We start from the raw sequence: 24,357 nt of genomic DNA, 5'->3' as shown, positions 1-24,357 counted from the left end.
CGAAATTGGTTTCAAAATATCTTGGCAATAAATTAAGGTAAAAAATAAAATATACATTTTATCTTCAACGAGGGTGTACTTAGCATTACTTACAATTAAGTGACCTGCTTGCTTATCCTGTACATTTTAAAATCACTGACTATAACCATCACTGTATGCAGTAAAGTTAATGGTCTTTTAATAGTGAACGAACGCGCAGCACCTTCGCCTAGTTGTCAATTCACTTGCAATATGCCAGAGTGATAAAAGCGTTATTAAGTCTGGCAAACCTGACCATGGATAAAACAACCTTTTAGTCTTCCATTGGTTTGATCTTTATATCATAATCTGTAGGCATCTGTATCGAATTATTGTAAATAAACTTTAATTATTAATTTGACGCGTGTAAATTTTCATATCAAAGACTATTAATTACAAGAGACTGTAAAATGTACTACATCCAAATTGTGAAAAATGATGCACATTTTTAAAAGATATAAAAATAAAGTGTTTACTCCACAAGAGATGTTGCATCTGCCTCGGTGGCGTAGTTGTATTACAGTACGACTGCAGTGCCGAGGTCTTGAGTTCGATCTCCGGGTAGGGAAATGATTTTGAGTTTTTCTACTGAAAATCAGCTCGGAGACTGGAGTTTGTGCCTGATATGAATCGCCATAGCAGGCATTAACCTATCGACGTTCGCCCCCTATCTCATAATTCGACGGAATACGTGTATAGAAAAGTGAGTGCACCAGTTGCGCCACTGCCTAACCCTTTCGGGATAATGCGTGAGTGTGACACATGTTGCATTATTTTAATTACAAACGTATTCACCTTATGAAGTATAAAAAATACAGTAACCATTAGCTAAGGAGAACATATATTAAAACCTATTCAAGTGAATCCAGGAATTGGGTTCAATCAAATATCAATTTAAAATTTATTCTAAAACGGGGGACATTGAATCCTACAAAATTGAGAATAATGCAAAATTATTAAGATTAAAATATATATTTTTATTTGGCAATCTAATCCGCGGTGTTAGTTTACTAGCTGGGTTAGAAGGCTTGGCGGCTTTTAGATTTGTTAGTCTTATAAGTAACGAATGGATTATAAAAGTCGAAATATTATTATTTAAATGTAATAAACTATCTTATATCTTTGTAAATCGATACATATTATGCTCTCTAAAACATATTTCTATTGTACCTGCGCCCAAAACTTTACCAATATTTAATCCAAGCATATTTAGCCTCAATAAATGCGAATATAGTCTAACAAAACTAATAAAAACCAAAGGACACTGAGGTCATTTTGCAAGGGTTTGGCTGTTTGATTAAATTTGTTGTTGACGCCGCGTATGAAACTAAAAGTAGAGGTCGAAAGTCATTTTACATACAATCCGTAGCCCGAAGCTAAGCTTTTTGTAGATAAGAGCTTAAGGCTTGCCTTGAATAATAATTAGTGTAAATTTATTACTTTTCAACAGAATAATATCTGGAATTATACTGAATATTGTTTACGGGGTTGTTTGCGTTTTATCTTCAACTTCTTAAGTAATACAATATTTGTCTTTAGTTTGTTCTGAGTTGCATTGAAATATCGGTTAAGTAGGAAACTTCGCTTCAGAAATCAGTAACAATATCAGTTCACATAAAACTGAAAATGTTGTTATTCTCTTAGCTCGTCTTGTTATGCTTATATTATAAAAAAAAAGAAATTTTTGTGAGTTTGTTGGGGCTAATCTCTTGAACTATGGACCGATTTTGAAAATACTTCAACTAATAGGAATCTACATTATTCCTGAGTGCTATAGGTTAATTTTCATCTCGGTAAAATATTTATCCTGATCTTTTCGCGCAGGCAAAGCTGCAGGCGGAAGCTTATAACGTAATAAATTGATACCAAAATAGATCTAACCAAAAATACTGGTTAAAATGCTAGCAAAATCGGAACGTTTAACAGGACCCATCTCTGTTTTTCCAACAACTAAAACAAACTTTGATTTATGCTTGATAAATTTATCTGTCGACCAAATATAAATAGACATTGTTAATACATTAAAATCTTATCAGGTGGGCTGTTGGCTCGTCTTCCCTCGACAGCATTTGAAAAAAAACAATCCACATAAACCTAATTACTAAACATATTATCTTACCAATAATATTCGAAGAAAGCATTCAATACTATACTGTAACATACATTGTAACGAAACTGTTTTGTGAAGTAAGCTGAAACTATAACTGAAAAATAAAAGTTTTGCAGGTGTTATTCTTGTTTATTCTTTTAGTTATCTTCATAAGCCGAGTTCCATCTATGATCCGAATAAGAAAGTTCGTTTTAAGGCTCTCCTCTGAGTAAACGGCCTCGATAATTTATTCCATACCTTTACGGCGTATGAGTAAGAGTGGGAATATGCACCTTTTTATGATAGTAAAATAAAATTGTGTGCAATTTAAGTGGACATGCATGGAATTTTATTCGCATTTTCATTATGAAATGAAGAAACTAAATGCACATTATAGAAAAAATTTAACAAGCATAGCAAAGATAACATATTATAGAAATGTTATATATTTTTTTTACTTACATGTATTATTAATTTCGAATAGATAGCTTCTAAAAATACGATTAGCATGTCACTTTATTTTTTTATTTGCTGGGGGACGCACCTTAAGATTATGCGATTTGTTATAATACGAATAAATACTTGGCCATAGCCCATAAGAGGTAGGAAAGATGGTATTTGTTACTTCTTGCATCAAGTCAGATTCTCTACTTCATTCGCTTTGTTCGAAGATCTTAGTATCCGCATCAGCGCAATTAATATTTATATTAAGCGCAATTTATTATAACATATCAGAACTAAGCCTATTAATTCCTTCGTACAGATTCTACGAATGTTAAATGTTTAAATAAACAGTAATGATAAAATGGTTTATTCAAATAATCAACAAAAAAAATGATTCAATATTTTTTTGTTTTATAATTATATTGTTATTTGACGACCACCTACATGTTTGTTAACAAAAAATTTATATTAATTCCCACCTAATGCCGGACATGTTAGATATAAATGATATGTTTGAACAATTCGGCATACTGTTATGAAAATGCGCAATGGTGCGTTTATTTCATCAAGAATCAATCATACAGGCGAAACCGAGAGTAAAACCCTGTATAAAATAATAATACAATCGTTGTTTCCCCACAACATAAATTTCAAAATAAGGTTTAACAGTTTAGAATTTTAGAATGTTCGCTCATCGAATTTCAGAGAGTGTGTCGACTGTCGAGGCACCAAGCCGAAATTTAATTTAGGCGGGCCATTCGCCATTTGGTATTCATATGAAAAACTTGCCTCGTTTAAACACTCTAAAATAGTAGACGTCAGATGCTATGTGTTAACTGACTGTTAACAATATTCGGGTAGATACTTTAAACATAAGTTAGGGGTATATACGTGGATTTCATCCCTAAAGGTTAGGCAGAGGTGTAATCACGATACCCACTTTTCGTCGAGCGTATTCCGTCCCATGATGTGATAGGGAGCGAGCCTATCGCCATTTCGGGCACAATTTCAAGATTCTATGATGATACTGAGCAGAACAACCCAATATCACTCGCCCAACCGGCGATTTGAGCCCGAGACCTCAGAGCGGTATGGTATTGTGCACGCTAAACAACTAAGCCAACGAGGACAATTTTATTTTGGGGACCTTATTCCTGAGGCAGAAGCCAATATGCCTTTCTACCATTGTTAACGCTAAAAGAAATCGAAAGAAATGTATATTAATACATATTCTAATGATAACTCTATCGTTACGTTACGATATGTAATTCCCATACATAACGATTAGCGTTAACTATTCTAGAAAGGCTTTGTAGCTATGGCCCCAGGATGGGTTTCTTACCTAATCAGAGCCGCCAACAAAGCCTTGTGATAAATAAAGATATACACATCCGCATAAAAAGTTTATCATTAACATGAAAGCTTGCATTTGTTTTAGAGATAACAGAATACACTAATTGCCTGTTCGATTTGGTGCGCTTGCTTATCTGGCAAAAATAAAACTATCTACAATGTTACAAGTAGATATATATATGACCTTACGTTTTGAATTACGTTTCATTAAAATATGGAGCATATTATAATGAAACAGCCTTTATTTTGTGATAATCATCCTGAAATATAGGTTCGTTAATTTAAAAAAAACGCTTGGAATTTTGAGCTTAGTATTGAGTTACTTAAGCAGCTTTTATTGCATTACCCAAAATGACAGATGCATATACCAACAAGAAAATCTGCACTGAATTACATCATATCCCTACTAGAATAATATGGAAAGTATATGAAGCGATTGTGATACACAATTCGGTTTCTAACGACTCAATTCATTTCCCTGTACATAAAAAAGTATTTTTACATGAATCTATACATAGGTACATATTATGTACATTACAAACGTGAAATAGAATAGAAATTTTGAGAAACAATTTTTCTTCAAATCCCTGAAAAATAAAGTGAATGTGTGAATCATTGGTTCATTAATAAATTATTTATAATCGACTAAAAATAAAATCGCGACACTCAGATTTCCAGAATAGATAATTATAATATGTTTACACCACATCGTGGGAGGTTCATGGTGGCCGCTTGATTTTTAAATGTGTCTAATAAAAAAATGTTTTATTATGTTTTTATTGAGATTCCGTGAAACTGACGATGATTTATTACCATGTCTGTGAACTAAATAAAACAGTTAACTGTACGAATTAGAGAAAGTATTTTGCAATCCAGTTTTAATAGTTTTGTTTGCAAACTGCACGTCATAAATTAGTCTTTTATTTGTCTAATTCGACAGTTTTATGTCTAAGAAAGAAGGAGAGAATGGAATCATTTAGACCACAAACAACAGAAAATGCTTAAAAAAATTATCAGGCTAATATGGCTTGATATCTTATTTTAACTTATTAATGTTATATATTATGCGAAAGATGATTTATATGATAACCTCATAATAGTCGCAGGAGGTCGCTGGATGTGGGCCGCTTCCAATAGGGCGTTTGGAAATCTTTGGGGGGTGGCCCATGTTCAGCAGTGGACATCTTGCGGCTGATGATGATGATTATGCGAAAGTTTGTAAAAATGTTTAGGCGTTTGTATAAGGTGCGTTGGGGTTAAATCGGACGCTTTTTCGACGTGTTAAACAGTCTTCTCGAATTATTTTTTTACAATAATTCTATAGGAGCTATCATAATGAATCATTAACTTAGCTATATGTTATTAAATATACTAAATGGTATATATTTTTTCAATCCCTGATATATAACAGTTAATATTTTATAGGGCTTTAAAAAAGTAGCATACTTTTAGAAATGTGTGAGAAAGATAGGACCTTCACAGGTATAGTTCGGACTACTATCTAAAATCGTCTATGATACAGGGATTCTAAAATCCATAAAAAGAGCATATTCTGATCTAGATATTCATTTATAAACATTCAAAATTTTTTATAAATTTCGTAAGATATTTTTAGAAGCGAACATTGTTTTTTTAATAGTTCTAGGCATACGATCATACCCCACATGAGTGACACTGTAGATATTTTTTAAAATATTCGAAGAAATAGTACATACACGAGTAAATAAACAATAAATAAAACAAATCGACCATTCATCTGAGCTAAAAAAAATACACAATTAGTGAGTTCAGACGTTTTCGTGTATAAATTTTGATAAAAACTTGCAATATTTTACAAGTGCTAGATAGAACGATTTTTATCCGTTCTTTAACGACAAATAATTGTATGTGTAAAGATCGGATCTCAGGGAATATACGTGTTTCGACAAATTTGAATAAACAAGTCACAAGATTTATTTCCTTTATGATAGTATATACCTACAAAAATTAATTGAAAACAGTAAATACTCAATTAAAATTAGGCAAATTCTTGCATGGGGTTAATCCGGATCTGCTAGGGAACGACAAAACACCGATATTCTGTTTGTTAGCACCGTAAACATTATTTACTTGACGGATTCACTCATGTGAACTAGTGGAACGTAGGGTACAAGATGGGGTCGCAGGTAGTGTTGTCCGAAAACAAAAATTATAACACAATTTCGAGTTATTTGATTTATACGATGTTATACCTCCTACGATCTTACCCCAACGCGCCTTACTATATTTATTAGAAGCCTAAAACCAACTGTATGAATTTGGATGAAATAGGCCACACTAGTGTCTACTAGTGTCATGGATTAAAATTTAGGCTACTTTTTGATTTTTTATATAGATGGCGCTGGCGTCGTACAATGTTGTAGCGACTTTTATAGCGGGAAAGTTTTTTCACGAGGGGAAGCAGCAAGCAACACCTAATAAATAATAAAACTGTTTAAATCGCATTCTTTAGTCGTGTTTTATTACAAACCGTAAATACTGTGTATATTTATATTTAGTAAAATAATATTAACACTTTAAACAAACTGCGAACTTTCTGGCAACCCTGACTGAAAAATAATCGGATGTTGCATTTTCTTGGTTCGTTAGACCTGATAGGACCCAGACGATATATATCGATACTTTAACTTTTTATGTAACGATTCTGTAAAACTTAATAAAAGCTGGTAAAATAAACAATCAGTCATATAACATTTTCTCTCGCTACAACAATATTTGGGTATAAATAATTTTAAATATATTTATCGAAAACAAACATGTTGTTGTTGTAAGTATATATAACGAAACGTCTCTTATACATTTTCTTAAAGTTCACAAATAATAATAACGACAAATATCTCCTTATTTATGAAATATTCATAGGGTTGTGAATTGCCTCCGAATAAAACTCACATAATATTATAAATTATATATTAGAGACTAAAATTATGGAAAACTCTGATAAACACGTCATACGGCTATAAAGCTGTGAAAAACTAAATATCGATATTCGAATGTGTTAACAAACTCAATAACTGCCTCTTGTATTTGATTTATACCAAAATACACAAAATATGGGGAAATGGGTTATTTTATTATCTTCACAGATCCATTGCAAGCTATTGTAATCTTACTCACTCGGGTAACAGAGTTCTGTTTGGATTTATCAAAGAATTTTATTTTACGGGTCAGCTACGGATATCGTAAAATATTTGACGATCACTAAATCTTAAGGAAAGTGAATAAAACTGTGCATCGAACTGCCACTATTTACATATAGCACCAATAACGATGCGATTTGCAAAAAAGTTTGCCTTTTCTTATCGTTGCGTAGCGGGAGGGGTCATAACGTAGAGAATATTCTTTATATTCTCTATCGTTATATTACTGTTATGGTTTTATAAGAAAAATTGTACAAGATAGAAAAAAATATTTTTTACTACGTCTTGCTCGTGGCTTCGCCTGCGTAATTGGCTTTTCCCACTACAAAAGTTCTTATAAGATGATAGCGATTATAGCATAGCGCCTCCTAGAGGACGACAGTACGATCTATTTTAAAATCAGGTTAAAGAATTTCATCGTTTTCCATAGGAACAAAATACCGGGATATATAGAAACTGGTGGATGATCCAGGACAAAGTCTACCCAAGTATAAAAATTTTATCCAAATCCGTTCAACTGTTCCTGGGTTTACTTCTAACAAACATCTAGACATTTTCACAAACTATTATAATATTAGTAAGATAAGATCTTAATTTTGAACAATAAATTGACTATACAGTTGTAGATAACTAGGTACTCTTGCAATGTAAACTATGCACCGAAATTGCATTGTAAAATATTTCTTAAAATATCAATATATTTCAGTAACTACATGTTATCATAATAAAACTTTTTGGACGCTTTAAATTTTCCCTCAAGCTGACAGTGGCGATCGCGCACGTGCATGTTATTGTTTAATTGTTTACAATGTTACAACAAACACGAACAAACGTAGTTAGAAACTTGTGCCATCGACGCGAAGTTGCTAATGACTGTCCTACGTGTAACAAAATTGTCATAAACCCTACATTGTTCGCAAAACAATCTATCTTTGTGGACTTTGGCCTCATACTGTTTTTAGTCTACAATCTCGCTTGGTAAATTATGTGAGTAAACTTATGCTGAACGGATTGATTATAAAATTAAAATAAATAATTATTTTCAAATCTTCATTTTTAAAATAGGAGTATTCTTACGCAGTGGCTTTGGCATTCCCGCGAAAGACTAATACATTTCACCCAGTCACTATAACAAGGTTCTATGTTACATATTTTGCACAAATCGAGTTACATAATATACGTCACATTATTCTTTATTAGTAAAAAAATCCGTTAACCCCGAAGGATAAATAAAGGGGGACACGTGGATTTTTGTTTAAAACTTTTTCACCAACATGTAAGGTTTAAATATATTATTTTCCATATAAATTAAACTAAACATAGGATCTTTATTATAGTGAGCCAGCGAAAAGGTAAACAGTGCAAAACAAAAAACTAGCTTCACAGTGTAGGTACTTATAATGATTGTCTCTCGCAACACCATAGAATTTTGGAGAAAACTTTTGCAATGATTTTAGGTTCCTCAGATTGTGGTAACGCTAAAATACTATAAAATAGACCTAAATTATAAATAAATAATTTTTAAGTTTCTCTTAGCTTTGTATATCTCAAAGCAATGCTTTAATAAAGTAATTGTAATTCTAATTTCTCCATATTCATATGTTATTTCAAAACAAAGATCTACGAAGCTCATGCATGAAGCTCAGGGCGCGTGTTTATTTTTGTACGGTACTCCGCCTAAACCTACGGGCCTGGCGTGGCGCAGGAATCTAGTCGGTTATTTATTTTTAATACACGAAACTATGACACATTTAATATTGTTTGTTGTCGAGGTAATAAACTTTTAAGTCAACTAACGTTTTGAAACAAAGAACTAATAGTTTATTTGGTGAAATAAGTATACTATATTCTACAAAATAAAAATGATCTAGGTAGGTTTTTAAAAATATTTCTTAGCCGTTATTAGTTACAAATTATAGTTAATGACTTAAAGGCTATCATTAGTACGCAATACGCACAATCCTGATGACATAATGCTCGGTATTCAATCAATTATTGACACATTGACCTCTTTTACTGAATTCACGTAAATCTTAACCCCTTCGCATTACTATAAGTTCATTGTTAGTTGAAATAATAAACTCAACAATCGTAAATTTAAGAAATGAACACAATAATACTAGCCTTAAAATATATACAATTTAAAAAAATCTAATATTCTTTTAAATGATCGACAACAAAATTCAATGTGCATATAAAAATGCTGTAGTAGATGGAACATTAAGGTACTTTTATATCACATTTATTTTGTGCAATATTCGTAAAATTTAAATGAACTTGCAGTTTCAATAAAATTTATTGAAGGTGACTGTTGAAATATCTATTCCGTTTTCACGCTAGCCAACCAACGTAAATGTGCCGTGAATGATATGTTTGAAATCTTAATGCCTTGTATTATTTATAGACAGAAATGCTGACTTCCAGCATTTTCCTATACCAGTAAAAAAATAATTCATGTTTATCGTGGATTAAGAGAAATAACTTACGAAAAAATAAATTGTTCCATGCTCTACCATATTTTGAAAAAGAAGAACATAAAAAGATGCTAGGTTAAGATTTTCATTTCATCAAAGAATTGTTAGATATTGTTATCATATTTGAACTACTTTTTTAATTCTCAATATATCACATATCATAGGATACGTCAATAAAAAAGAAGCAAACTGTCATCTACTCAAATTCTTTGACTCAAATTTCAATATTGTGTCGTCTAGTCTCAAACACCAAAATGTAATAAAACACGTAAACAAAGCAAATACAATGAAAACGCAACTGCAAAACCTCATAACCTTTTAGGAAAAATATTGTACTATACACAACATTAAAAACAGGAAAAATGCCGAGTGAGTAAAGTCAAAACCTTAACTAGTATTCATAAATAAAGTTTATGTTATGGTAAGTAGAGATATGTGGGTTTAAACGATAATGTCCTCCCTTGGTCTAACACCTTAAGTATCTACCTTTACGTAGAATCAGCGATGTGCAAAAAGCAGGTGGACTCGAGGATATACTCATTTATAACCTCTTATAAAAGGGCTTGATATCGGCTTCGATAGACGTTAGAAATAAATATTGGTGTATTAAATAAGTATATTCTAACACAACATTCCTTGTCACAAGCCAAAATACACAAGTAGAAGACTCAAGAGAACTCTAGTGTTTTGAAATAAAAAAAAAGATTTTTTTTTCATACATAAATTGGAAGTTATAAACTGTAAAAAAATTTTTCAAGTAAAAAGCTTTCTAAGCATCTTCAAAATATTATTTCTGGCCCAAAACCGATACTGACTAACATCTGCGTCATATTATTAAAAAGGACAGTGACCATCAGTGACTCACTAGCGGTTGATTTATTTTGTTATTTTTAAAAGTGTCAGCATTCATACCCATAGGATGGTATGGTTCGTCTATTTGGCGTAGAATAGACAAATAAATAATTATGAAAAGTATCCACTTGCGAATGACTACTTGCCGTCTCCGTATTTAAAATTATATGAAATTTATGCAGATTGCGGAATTTAGTCTTAAGTGTCTAGTGATGTAATATTTTCTGGCATGAGAATCTTTTTTTTTTTACAAAATACACTTTCTGTGATGGTCATAAGCAAATCATGGTTGAGTAATTTTTTTAACGGTCTCCTTAAATACTATTTGTTTGCAGAGTACAAGGAATTCGACCCATGCTTAGGGCGGCGATCTGAGAAATCCTACTCTACTATACTAAAGGAGTTTCTGCAGTTCGCATTCACTCACATCATCCTCTGCGCATGTAGAATCGTTCCTATCGTCCTGTATGGAGCTATAGGAATCTTCTATTTACTATGCGAAGGTTTTTGCTGCGTTGTGTTTTGCACTTGAAGGACATGCATTAGCAAGTTAATGCCAAGCACTGATGTGTTTATGGATTCGTGCAATCCGACTGAACTGCTGAGTCACCATCTGAATCGGTCTATTCCTTGCCTTCCGCATATGCGTGAGAACAGGATCATTCGATCATACTTTATTTCCGTTCAGATGGACGGAGCATGATGAAATTCAATACGTTGTGTCTAGTATTCTATTAAGCAAGTATTTCTATTTAGCGGTTGGTTTTCATTGCTTTGTGACCGTAAAAACTTGTAATAGTAGCAATGATTTTAAATACATTTACAGACTTCATTATTTTATTTTACTACAATATTCCGTAGATAACAGCTTTAATATATTAATATGTTTTAAAAATGACTTCGCGTGTCGTTTCGTCGTATTGCAATAGGAGACATAAATAAATAATTTAACAAGTTGTTCGAATTCTTTTAGTTGTTTACATAATATTACTGTCTACAGAATTCCGAGCGTTCGCAAACATAGAACAGTCTAGTCCGAAATTAGTTACTCGTACGCACGTGGCCCGATTTTCTTCGCGACGCGAGTTGTCAATATAAATATTTCATCAACATATTTTTTTTACTTATATATTTAATTTTCACAAGCACAATAATGTATATTATTTTCTGTTATTTAACTCTAGCTTTGGAATTTCGGAAAATATTAATAATAAAAGCAATGTCCTTTTTTATGGTTCGTTACTCCGAACCAAATTTCATCAATATTATATAAAATATTATTTTGAAAGCCTAACAGACAGTAGCTTTTACATTTATAATATTAGTAGGCATTCCTTATGAGTCCATTCAGGCGTTTCAGCGCGTTGAGCTCGTCCTGCTTATTTTATGACGTCAAAACACCTATTACAATTCGTGGCGTGAATTGTCTGATTATAATAAAGTAGTCATTTTGCTTTGGGAACATGCTTTGAAGAAATCTGATACGAATCTTTTTTGTGATTTTTTCCTGGTGGTTCAAAATATTTGGAAATAATAAAACTGTGCAACCAAATTAACAACCCCTGTTCCCTATTTTTGAAATACGTAAAAATCACGCTGTAATCTATCTTCACAATTAATTATATTATGCGATGATCTGTATAACCTTTCCAATAGTGACAGACGGACATCGTAACCTACTTTAAGACAGATTGATTGATAATACCAGTAACATTTGGAGTAGTTGGTAATATTTATTATTTACACCTTCATATTTATTAGTAACACCTTTATACATCATAAAACTTTGAAAGAAATTATAAGTGGCGACAGTTTTAATACTTATAGATGTTGCATATTAAGTAAATAACAGCCTTGAATTCAATACTGCTATCTGCTCTTTAAGTAGGTATGTATTCTCTCAATAAATTTATTTAGTAAAATATACAATAGTTTCTGTGTATATTTAAAAACTTTAGGACGCCTATTAATTAAAGGGCTCTATGCTTATGTTCTATGGACTCTTATTCAAAAGGCAGAACGATTACAAGTATTTAACGGTGCCGAATACCCAATAACTAAAATCAACAACAAATCGATGAAGGGCCTTACAAATAAATGTCATAATTATACCTAGCACCTACAGCATTTTGTCTTGCTTCCTCTGACGGTAAATGTCATTCAACGGCGAGACAAAACACAAAATAATTCTTGCATTTGTGGCTAAAAAACTATTTTTAGAAAAGCGATTACCTAGTAACCTTAGCAAATGTCCTTAAACTTTTTCCAAAGGATCCATTAACCTTCGTAATCCTTATATCCTTCCACAAACGATCAATCATGCTGCTATAACATCGTTCCGCTTTTTGGAGTGACATCACTTGTTTACCAACCAAGGCATACCATGCCTCTATTCTCAAAGTATTGGAAGACAGAAGGATATCGATCACACAAAAGGAAATTGCAAAATTTGTTTGTTTGTTAATGATTGATGTTGCCTTGAACTTGGTAGACATTGGCATTGGTTAATCAATCATAGTAACCCTTTTGTTGTGCTAGATTTACGGCAGATTTGAAAGGTTTATAGGGAAATTATTGCCAGTTATATATTCGTGAAATATTTAGCTTGAGATAGTAGTAATAAAATTCGCCATAAAATTATTATCGCAAGTGAAATTCACGAAGCGTGTAATCTGGATGTGGGCAATTATTCATATGATTCAGAGAAGTGTCCTACAACAGTAGTCTTGCAGGATTAGGACGTACCAACTACATAATAGATAACCGTCTGTTTCCATTTTATACTCTATCTGGACGGCATTGCGCTTACTATCAAGTGAAGTGCTGTCACTTTGTCGCGCCGGTATAAAAAAAAATATGTCATTAAACAAAAAGGCTGACAAATGTACATTGTGTAAGCTGATGTTATCATGAAAGGTCGCAACGCCTTATTAAAAGGATTTTAAAAATGAATACACTAAAGACTTCGAGGCCGTAGATTCGTGTGATTTGGTTTTGATTCCAGTCCAGACTTTTCTATCCATAGTTCATAACGAGAGCATAGTTGATTTTATTTTAAAGAGGAAAAACCGGTTCATTTAACTAGTTATAAACGAAGAACTTGAGTAAAAATTGACAGAAGTAGTGACGAACAACAAACACCATTTTTCCTAAATATAACACGCTATAAATAATTATGGTTCAGTGTATGTTTCAAAACATTTTTGCGCTGGAATTTGAACTTTGCAATAGAGAAATTCTTCCAAAAATAAATTGCTTCTTGTGTAGGAGACAGAAATGTTTGTAGACGCTACATTAATGCGAAAACATTATACTTTTTCATTAGTAACAAATGTGCAATTAGCATGATTCAATGAATTCGAAGAACTAACGCTTTTCATTATTGACCAATTAGTAAAGTGATTATCAATTTTTTCTTTTTACGACTTCTTTTCTTGCCGATATTTCAGTTAATAATTTATTTTTGTTTCAATGAAATGTTATAAATTATGGCAATGTTAGTACAAAATGTGATTTACGTTGATCAGTATGAATTTATGACCATTCATATTTTAGGCTAATATTTATTCAGTATTTAAGTGCATAAGACAAGAGCCGCTGATTTAATGCACATTTACTTTGAATAATCACACACCTACCGTTATAATATACGAGTAAGCGATGTATAAACAACAGTTTCCGTATCGCTTCTTTGAGAAAATAAACCTTAAAGATATACAGCTGCAACTGATGTTTTTACAATCATGCTATTAGAATACAAGAGAGATACCTAGTCTAAGCTATGAATATTAACAATATTTAATAGGATTCTGCATGACGGGGATACCTCTGTCTAGACAATGGAGAGTAAAAGCTATTTTGTTATTCGTAGTATTCTTAATTAACGAAATGAGGAAAGTATTAATTGCTTACTTATTACACTTAGTGAACTCTAATTTGTTGTTAATGTTTTGCTACTGGCGTTGTTCACTCGTAGCCTATAAAGTGAACATCGATTTTTTGTATATTTATGTTTGCGCTCCGTACCCCGATTGCCTGGTTTACAGATAACATAAATATTTATTTAGACACATCATAACGCCGTATGAACAGCAGCTCTCTCCTTTACTCGAACAAACTTGTGTAATTTATTTAATTTTAATTGTTAGCATTTGATTGAAAGAAGGGGTTAATGGAATGAGGGTTTTTTAAGATTATGATTTAACAAGAATTTAATAGACATGAGATGTCAGCAGTCGTATTGAAAAAAAATATTTTTAAATAATTTTTACTTTCCTGAGTTTAGAAGTATCGAATTTAGACTCTACTTTACTGTGAGTGGGAAACTCAATTATAATGTATTTGCTCTGGATTATTCAGTTTACATTGGAAAGAAAGGAAGCGATATATTGTTAATATCGAAGGCCAGAGCTTACTTTAATACATTTTATTTAAGTTGGTGTAGTACGGAGCAAAGTTAGGTCAGCCGGCATGATATAGCATTGAATTGGTTATCGCTCACATCATAATCTAATTTAGCTCAAGATTCATGAAGACATTGACTTAAATACTAGCCAGTGAATCACATTAAAAAATTTGCGTGGTTGAAATTCAGACATGATAGAATAAAGTAAGTTCGTGCAAAAATTGGGCGCACCTTGAAATTTTAATAACTCTCCCGCGTTTACGACCGTTCCCAGACGACGTAAATGTAAATTGGACTGTAAAATACTTAACTGTAAGTATTAACGTCCGGAACTTGCAACCGTCAATGAGGTGCTGAGATTGAGTAAACTTGAGGATTTAGTGCCGATATATTTTTTATTTACTTTTTAAAGGAAGATTTACAAAGTTTTGTTCTATGAGTGGAATACTCTGAATAGTTTGTAGGGTGATTTCTAGGATTGGGGATATCATAAAGAATAGGCAGCCAAAGAACTGAAGGTCTAATCCAAATAATGACATTTTGCCTGTAAGATTTTGGCATATTATTTATCATAAACATCTGCGGGCGATAAAAATAGACGAAGTATTCTAAGCACCTCTAAAATTTAGACGTCTCTCAGACATTTCGATTGCATACTGGGCCACGAGACAATTTAAATGTCACATCTTATAATAGCAGATCAAAAATGTAACCGTTCGACATTATAATACAGATTCCGAAGCATTTTATAGTCAAGATTTGTTAATTTTTAATTATTTAAAATACAATAATACAATGATAGTCTAACGGTAGAAGAATGTTGAATTTAAAGTCTTATCCAAGTTGGAACGTATCTATATTTTAAAGACCAGGTAGGAGGTACCTATTATGTAAAAATATAAAACACAGACTGACTTTTTACGATTGTTTACTTTTTTCAATTTAAGATTTGGCGCTGCCCAAGTTTTGATTTGTGCGTCCAACTTCGGACTCGTGGATATTGAAAGAAAGTTTTCTGTTTTTAATTTATCGCGATGTTTTCTTGCCGGCTTTGACTCGACTCGAAGGAAATAATCTGAAAGTCTAAAGTCTTGTTTGTACTCATTTAAATACTTTATCATGTCGGGGAAACGGCTGGCTCCTAAATAATTTATTAGCTTGTGTCAATTGAGACTTTAACCAAAATAGGAAAAGCCTTTGTAACTGCATGTAAACTGAGTTACTGCGCTACCCCAAGAGAGTACCTTCTCTGGTACCTTCGTCTGCCAAATATGTATATAAATCGTTTTTTAACAATGGTCGTCTTTATGATATATCTCTAACATTCCTTTTGCATGTAAATGCTGGTACAAATAAATACGGCACATTTATATGAAGTGTGAAGGACGTTCACAGAATTTCTGATTATGCGCGAAAAATAACGAATAGATGTCCTCGAAGTCATTTATGTGACGTGCTTTTTATGTTGAATTTAGTGTGGTTTTATTAATGAAGTAATTTATAACACAAATGACAATTTATTAGCGTAATAATAGTATATTATTGGCTCCTTGGGCATGTTCCTCTTTCACATACTGCAGCAGAATACGGTACCTCATTGTATTATAACTAAAAGAAACCGACTAAGTGCGAGTAGGACTTGGGCACTAAGGTTTTCGTACCCTAAGCACTTTTTGACTTTATTATTACATATTGTGCAAATGTTTTTTGAATGTTCGATATTTCTTAGAAATAATAATAATGCCTGTCGTTTATGCCCTCGTAGTAGTAATGGCGGCAAAGGTAAGAATAACTGAATTACCTCAAAATTTTGCCCTCAACATTATTAAATGAACTTTAAATTTTCCCAACGCTTTCGAAAACAGAAATTCTTTAAGCTGTTTGAAATCCCTTATTCCACCGACCAGAAGTTAGATTTAATTGAAAAATTCTCAGCATACTCTTTTAAAGCACTTAAAACATTTAACTACAAAAACTAGGAATCGTAGTTTCAATAAAATTTCTCTGCACTGAAATGTTCGACAATTAAGTTTATGTTACAAAATGTTTCGTTTCCATTTTAATCGATCTCCACATATTTTATCAGGGAACGTCGGGAAAAATTATCTGGTATGCACTAACGAACTACTTTCTTACGTCAATATAGATACCTTGAACCGAGAATAGATTGTTTATTGTTTAACCAGATTATGTGCAAAGACAGCGAACAGCTCTAACATAATAACATGCAACATACAAGAGAATTTATTTACATACACTCACAACTTTTATACATTACCTGACATATATGTATATGATGATGCATGATAATATTTACACAATTTTTAAACATCAATGTACAAAGGCGGATTTAACGCCGAAGGTATTCTCTACCAGTCAATCTTTGAGTGATGCAGAAATAATACAATATAAATAAAATAAAAATAAAAATAAAAAATAAAAAAATAAAAAAAGCCTTTTATTTCTAGAAATGGTTAGTACAGTTAATTAGTTTTTTTTTTTTTATATTATCGGTTTTCCAGAACCCCTTCACGGGTAAAGGCCTCCTCCAAAGATTTCCAGCGTTCTCTGCTCTGAGCTTTCTGTATCCAATCATGACCTGCTATCCTGATAATCTCATCTTGCCACCTCGTAAGCAGTCTTCCTCTGTAGCGTTTGCCTTGAGGCCCGGTCCATGTCGTTACCCTTTTTGTCCAGCGGCCGTCTTGCAGACGCGCTACATGACCCGCCCATTTCCAGAAATAATACAATATAAGTAGGTGTAATTAATAATAATGATAAAAAAAATAATAATTTGGTATATAGCATAAATATAAAAGTATAATTAAAATAATTAAGACATGGCTCACGCGTTTAATTTTTATAAACGAAATGACGAAACGTGGAAGTCGCTATCTTAATCGCAAGACTCATATATAGTAATAATGCTGCCCAGAACTTTTTGAATTACAAACGTGCATGGTACTGAAAGGCGCTCGGTATTTTGAGATAATAGATGGTAAGTCTCAAAATAGTATTCTGAATACAGACACCGAGGCTACAAACAGAGCATCTTTATCTCTCACTAAAACTTAACTCATATCTTTATGCATCTGGCTTCTCAGATACGGCATGTTATTTCATAATGAAAAGTTCATTAGAGCTGTCGGCTTTGAGAAGTTTGTTACGCGGTGTTGCTCGTATCACAGTGGTCTCACTGAGGTGGGTTACCTCTGGACCCAAGTTGATTTAGTATGTTATGCAAATGAAGCAAAGAGGCCCAATCAAGCGCGGTGTTTATTTTGCGAAAGATCGTTGCTAGTTACGTGAAACGAACCGGTTAAATTTACACACACTAAAGTTTTGTAGTAACTACAAAATAGGGTAGCCAGACTTACTTGCAAATATTGGTTGAATTTGTAATAATAAATAATTGAAATTTCTTCAAAGTGTATGCCATAAATTGTTAGGAGCTGAAATCGATACTTCAACACGATAGTTTGTATAGTGAGCGGCATCATGAGGTGTTTACCTAGAAGTTTAAAGTAAAATTATTCTCAACAAAATACATTTTTAGATTTTAAATAAATGTATATATAATGAAACAAAAAAGCATAGGAAATTGACAAAGGATGGATGAACATTTGCTGTCGAGTTCATATCTAATTAGCGACTGCAAACTGTTTGTAAGTTGTTTAATTTGTAATCCGGATTTGTAAGCTCTTGGGTATTTGGACCCGTCTAACGAACAAATCCCATTAATCAGAAGGAAGACAGACGACTGAAATTAAACTAGAAAACCGGGTAAGTACGTGTTATACGAGGATTCCGACATCAATCACTTCTTTCACGAGACGGTGCATTGTGATTGTTGCTTTTAAATTACAGCTGTAAATCGATTGTAGCCAATTTATTGATGAAAGCATTATTGATATGCGGAAAGCTACATAACGTTTTAGTCATACAACCCGTATTGTTTAAATATGCTGCTTAAGGTGGTAGCTCAAGGTCCATTTTCATACATTTTGTTTCGGCTTTAATCTGGGTAACTAAACAAGTATTGGCAAGTAAAGAATTTAAATTCACGTCTAGTTAGTGATTAGTTCTCGCAGTTGAAGAAAAATGTAAAAATAATTAATAATCATGGATATTTCTGCCTTTAAAATTTCGTCATATTAAATTTTAAAGGCCGAAATATCCATGATTATTAATTATTTTACGTTTTTCTTCAACTGCGAGAACTAATCACTAACTAGACGTGAATTTAAATTCTTTACTTGCCAATACTTGTTTAGTTACCCAGATTAAAGCCGAAACAAAATGTATGAAAATGGACCTTGAGCTACCACCTTAATTATAATTTTGATATGCTTCCACATGAAAACGAAATGTAATTTCTCCAATAGATTTGATTTTAACGTGAATAAATGATTTTTAAAATTTATCTAATAGATACAATTGTAAATAAAAGCTTCTTCGATAAAACTAAATGAAGAGACTGGGAAACCATATTGAATCGGACGCAATGCTCTAGCGTTTGGTTCCATGATTACTACGAAAACAAAACACCACGGTTAAAAATATTTGGTTAAAATGTAGGTTAAGCTTGAAACTATGAATTATTTTTGATGTAAAAATATTGGATGGCAGTCAGCGTTATGTCCATGTATTGAATTTCAATACAAAAATGTTTTTGTAATAGATTTAAATAGTTTTGTAGGTCTTCGTGTGTAGGTGTTGTGGCATGTCTAGACTAGTTTTATTAGGGGGTTACAATGTCATTGGCATATGCGAAGTGGTTTGGTGGCCAGAAGAACCAGGTTAATCCTACAGTCCTAGCATTCGTATCGATTGTAGAGCCACTGCAGATTTTAAAAAGGAGCTTCCTTTTGTTAGCATAAAGACTGATTTTTTAGTATTTCACGTTATAATTAGAATTCTCTAAGGAAACAGGAGTAACCAGGCTCGTTTAAAACAACTTATTTTTACTTTCTTAATCATTTGCAACTTTCTCGATTATTAATGAATCTCTTTTCATCTTTAATTCTGTAAAATTATAAGGATACAATATTTACTATTGCTGTTAAAATGTATGTTAATGTGTTTAATAATCGCCATGCCACATCGCGGTGTTGACGTCGCGCCGTCGCTTCGACGCCGACGCCGTGAGTGCAGAGTTATTTCCTCCATCTGAGCGAAGGATGTGGTACCGACGAGTTCCGATCACACACTGAAAATATTAAAATGGAATTTGAATTGCCATATCGACGTTGAAAATTTGAATTTACTTACCTACGTATATTTTGAGGGAACCTACACTACCAACCCGGACTAGGCCACCGTGATAGGCTAAGTTGTGAACCCTATTTGTGATAGAGAAGGCTCTTATCCGACAGTGGGATATATAATACCAGGCTAGTATTGTAACATGTGTATTATGCATCAATACCCATAAATATATGTGTATTATAGACCAATATATGTATGTGTATATGTTAATTTGCAACGACATGACTATGACACATCGATTTTTCTTTTAAGGGTGATTTCTTCTTCTTTCTTGCCATACTTAGGTATTCTGGACTAGGTTCTCAGCTAGGTCAGCAATTAATAGAATTCATAGTAGTAAATAAAAAAATAGAGGAAAATTTAATACAATATTTAGAGGTATAAAAGTCGTGTTTATTAATTTTAATACAATGTTTGTTCAATCAACTAACGAAAATAGACAAAACACCAACTTTTTCTGACAGTAATTTACACGAAATGTGTTAACAAAAATATATTTTAGTGTAGCTCCGACTTCCGTTACAAAACTCGTGAAGAAATGAAGATGAATTGCTCATCAACGCTTTGAACACAATTCAACGGATTGTATTGCAAAAGTGAATAAAAATGTCTAAAGATTAAACTTGTAGTTGAATTATAACAATAGAATTCTGTCTCAAATACAATTTACGTCTCTATAGATATTTAACATGTTTTAAGTATTAGGAATTTTGTGTCTAATATTTTTTGTAAATGAACAGCACTTACAACAGTTGCCAATTAATAAATATTAGACTGTTCAAGACAGCGTGTTCGGTGTTTATAATGCAGTGTGACAGGATGTCTCTCTTAATATTTCCCGCAGGCTGAAACACCAGCTGTGTTGACATAACAGTTGAGAAGTTTCTTCTAAATTATTTGCTGTATCTTTTAGTTAATAGCTATTCTCACGTCTTTAACTAGGAATTATATTGAACGTGTACAGTATGCTAGTAGTTATTTGTACACACATCACGCCTACGCCAAAAGGGTAGGCAGAGGGGCAGCCATGGAACCCCTTTCAGCGTAAGTGTTCCGTCCCATGATGTGATGGGGTTCAACCTATGGTCATATCGGGCAAAATTCGATCCGGAAACGTAGAGCTGTATCGTATGCTACTGAGGCAGGAAACTATATGTAATTATGCATTATAAAATATTGCAGCGCACTACTTGTTTAATATTGAAAATTGTTAAAGCTATTTTATTATAAATTATCGTCGGACGTTAAAACCCTTAGGCTGATTATGGCTTATTCAGAATTTAACTATAACTTCTATAGCTAAAAAAATTACTTAATCTCATACTTATTTTATATCATAAGTTAAATGCTGTAAGACTGTCAGTGGCAAATCACATAAGTTAAAGCGTTGCCATTAATTTATGAATATGCAGAATCCTCGAAAAACAAACAATACAGTCACATCGTAGCTTCGTATGCACGCCACGTTTGCCAATCCTTCATTTATTATCACGCAGCCACCTCAAGCACGTGGTGTAGCTTAAATGTCTGTGCACACTTGTTGCACGCTATGCCACGCCACTATTATACTAAGAAATTCACCTAGTTCATCTATTCTTATTGGAAACGGCACATCATTTTACAAAGTTAGAACACTAAGATGTTGTATATAAACTCTTGTTAGGTTTATTTAACTTTATGTTTTATATATAAAAATCATATTCTGTCAACTTTTAGTTATATTATGTTATTTATGGAAAGTTAAATATTTATTTGTTAATCCGCTTGTATTTATTAGTTATAAATTGATCCTTTTGAGTTGCTAGAAGAATTATTATAACGAGTACATATTTACTATTCTTACAATACAGTACAGTTACAATAATTGCAATATTTTTTTCGCGAATACTTGGAGTTTGAGATGTTATTTAATTTATGAGTAAAGTTTGAAAATCTATCATGTAAACTATATCCATCAAACAAAACTTAGTCCAATAGTAGTAGCGTATACCGTAAACTGTATAAGTAAGAGTATTATACTCCAAACGGTGTAACCAAAAATGATATTTTATTATAGTTTGGCAAAATAGATTATGTTATATTTCGGTGCGCGACACGTCTTGCCGTTGTGTCGTTCGAACGTGCTATCGCTTAAACTCATCCCCTGTAAGAAGGGTTTGCGGAGATTTTTGAACAAAATATAACGTGCACGTGAGAAAGTGGGCCGATATAAGCATCTTCAGATGACGCTGGTTGGATGGTTATAATTAACTGCAACAGACATAAAACATACATTTAATTATTATTAAGATAAATAGTATTTTTTTTTTGTTTAGCTTAAAGCAAGTATTCAATTTATTCCTGTTTATATTATTCTATGCACTGTTTTTATTTGTAATAATGTTCTTGTATTTAGTTAAAATAGCTTAAAGATGATGAGGTATGATATCCAATTAAGGATCAATATGTTAATTTCGTAAAAAATATCTGAAATCTGAAAAGCTTTCATTATTATGTATAACATTATAGTATAGGGGATATTATCTATTATCGGATATATCATCTGTATAATAAGAATAATTTATTTATCAAAAACTTAAAACAAACAAAAGCACCTTTTAAACCATTTATCTCATGAGTGTTCTCTATTCCGATTAAACTCATTGTGAAGATTTATCTACTTTATGGTAGAAAACACACACAGAGGCTAAATCAAGTTAATGTTTTATTTCTTTATGTTCAGTTAATACATTTTCAAGTGAAGCAAGAAGCCTCCATTGTTACGTAGGAGTCTTTATCGTTTCAATCTTGTATCCAGGCTCATACTCGGGGCAAGGGACATAGCTTTATGATACATTCATACTTCGATATAATGCTAAGTTATATTGAACAAGTATTGTCATGAGACCGGCTAGCTTTCATTTCTTTTATTCCTATTATCATGAAAATATTACCAATAATTGAGTTTTGTTTTGATAAAACAATGTTCAACGAAGTGAATCTTGTGTCCAATTAATTGTAATATTTGAATGAAGCTGCGTTAGATCGTAAATAAAAAAGAAAGAATATTTTTTGTATCAGTTTTGACTTTTGATCATGAAGTTTTTACTTTTAGTAGAATTTTATAATCTGATTTCGTATCTGTGCCTCGGGTCTCACTTTAAATCGGAATGTGCGATATCCTATATTTGATCCAGTAAGGTTGATAGACAAGTTTGAAAGAAAGGAAATAATCTACGCCACTGTTGCACAATGTGGTGTAACTTATCGAGGCAAAAATATAATACCCGTCGTGTTTGCTTGCATGATAAAGTATGTTGTTGTTCTTACAAAATTTTAACTTTCCGCTGAATACATAGATTTTATTTTATAGTAATGTATGAGGTATACGTACTTAACAAGATTTACGATTACACTCCGCTTGTTTATAGGTTATGAATATTAAAAATATATATACTTCTTTTAAATGGGAATCGTCGTTTTATATACTCTGTGTGTATGTGCGAATACTGGTGTTTTGATTCTACCATTGAATCTAAAGCCTGTTGCAAACCTGTGGGTTTTATGAAGATGTACTTATTAATCAAAATGGAGACGGTCGCGTTGACATTGTCTAGCTTTTTCTATGCGTAAATGCTCTAGAAATTATTCTACAGTGTTTGGTATATATTATTAAGATACATTTTTCAAGTACACATATAAGTTGGTACACAATATCGAACCACATAACATTATGTCAGAATATTGTTCAAAAGGAGAAGCTTATACCTTTAACTTCGTGATTCAAACAGTCGTTATGTCGCTCATATCTACCGCTGTAATATTTTAGCAGTTTTCGTTTATATTTATTTTGTTTTCCACAAATTTGGGTCAGTGGGACGGTTTATTTTATTTGTGGAACATTCCTTTGTCAATTTCAGTGCGGGATGATATGTATTGGTATCCAAAAGTCTAACGTGTGTAATGGTTATGTTCATAATGGATCATCCATATTTGTGACCAATTTTATACATTGAGGATAATAAGTTGTTTCGGGAAATTTATTTTAATTAATTGTGGAATTATTGTTCAATTTTGAAATCTTTAATTTAATACCAATTATAATTTTTTGATTCTGTAACATTTATATATATTTGTTCTGAATATAATATTTGTATTGTTCACAGGACCACATGAAGCGAAGTTCGACAAAAACTTGACAGATGTCCGAAGAACATTAGCCGATAAGATGTACAATATTCTTAATAATAAGGCAATATTAGAGGTAAAGTCTCTTTTTTTGTTTTGTCATAAGGG

General features: G+C 32.3%; 1 long non-coding RNA gene across 1 annotated transcript; it reads left to right on the top strand.

Moving 5' to 3' along the window:
• Positions 1-9,731: 9,731 nt before the first annotated feature.
• On the top strand, positions 9,732-11,239 carry LOC115443381. Its single transcript, XR_003938612.1, has 2 exons — positions 9,732-9,926; positions 10,745-11,239. It is a non-coding gene; the product is annotated as an uncharacterized LOC115443381 (long non-coding RNA).
• The last annotated feature ends 13,118 nt before the right edge of the window (positions 11,240-24,357 follow it).

The sequence above is a fragment of the Manduca sexta genome, chromosome 18, assembly GCF_014839805.1.
Source record: "Manduca sexta isolate Smith_Timp_Sample1 chromosome 18, JHU_Msex_v1.0, whole genome shotgun sequence".
NCBI classification, from domain to species: domain Eukaryota; kingdom Metazoa; phylum Arthropoda; class Insecta; order Lepidoptera; family Sphingidae; genus Manduca; species Manduca sexta.
This window is presented reverse-complemented; position numbering and strand designations above follow the sequence as displayed.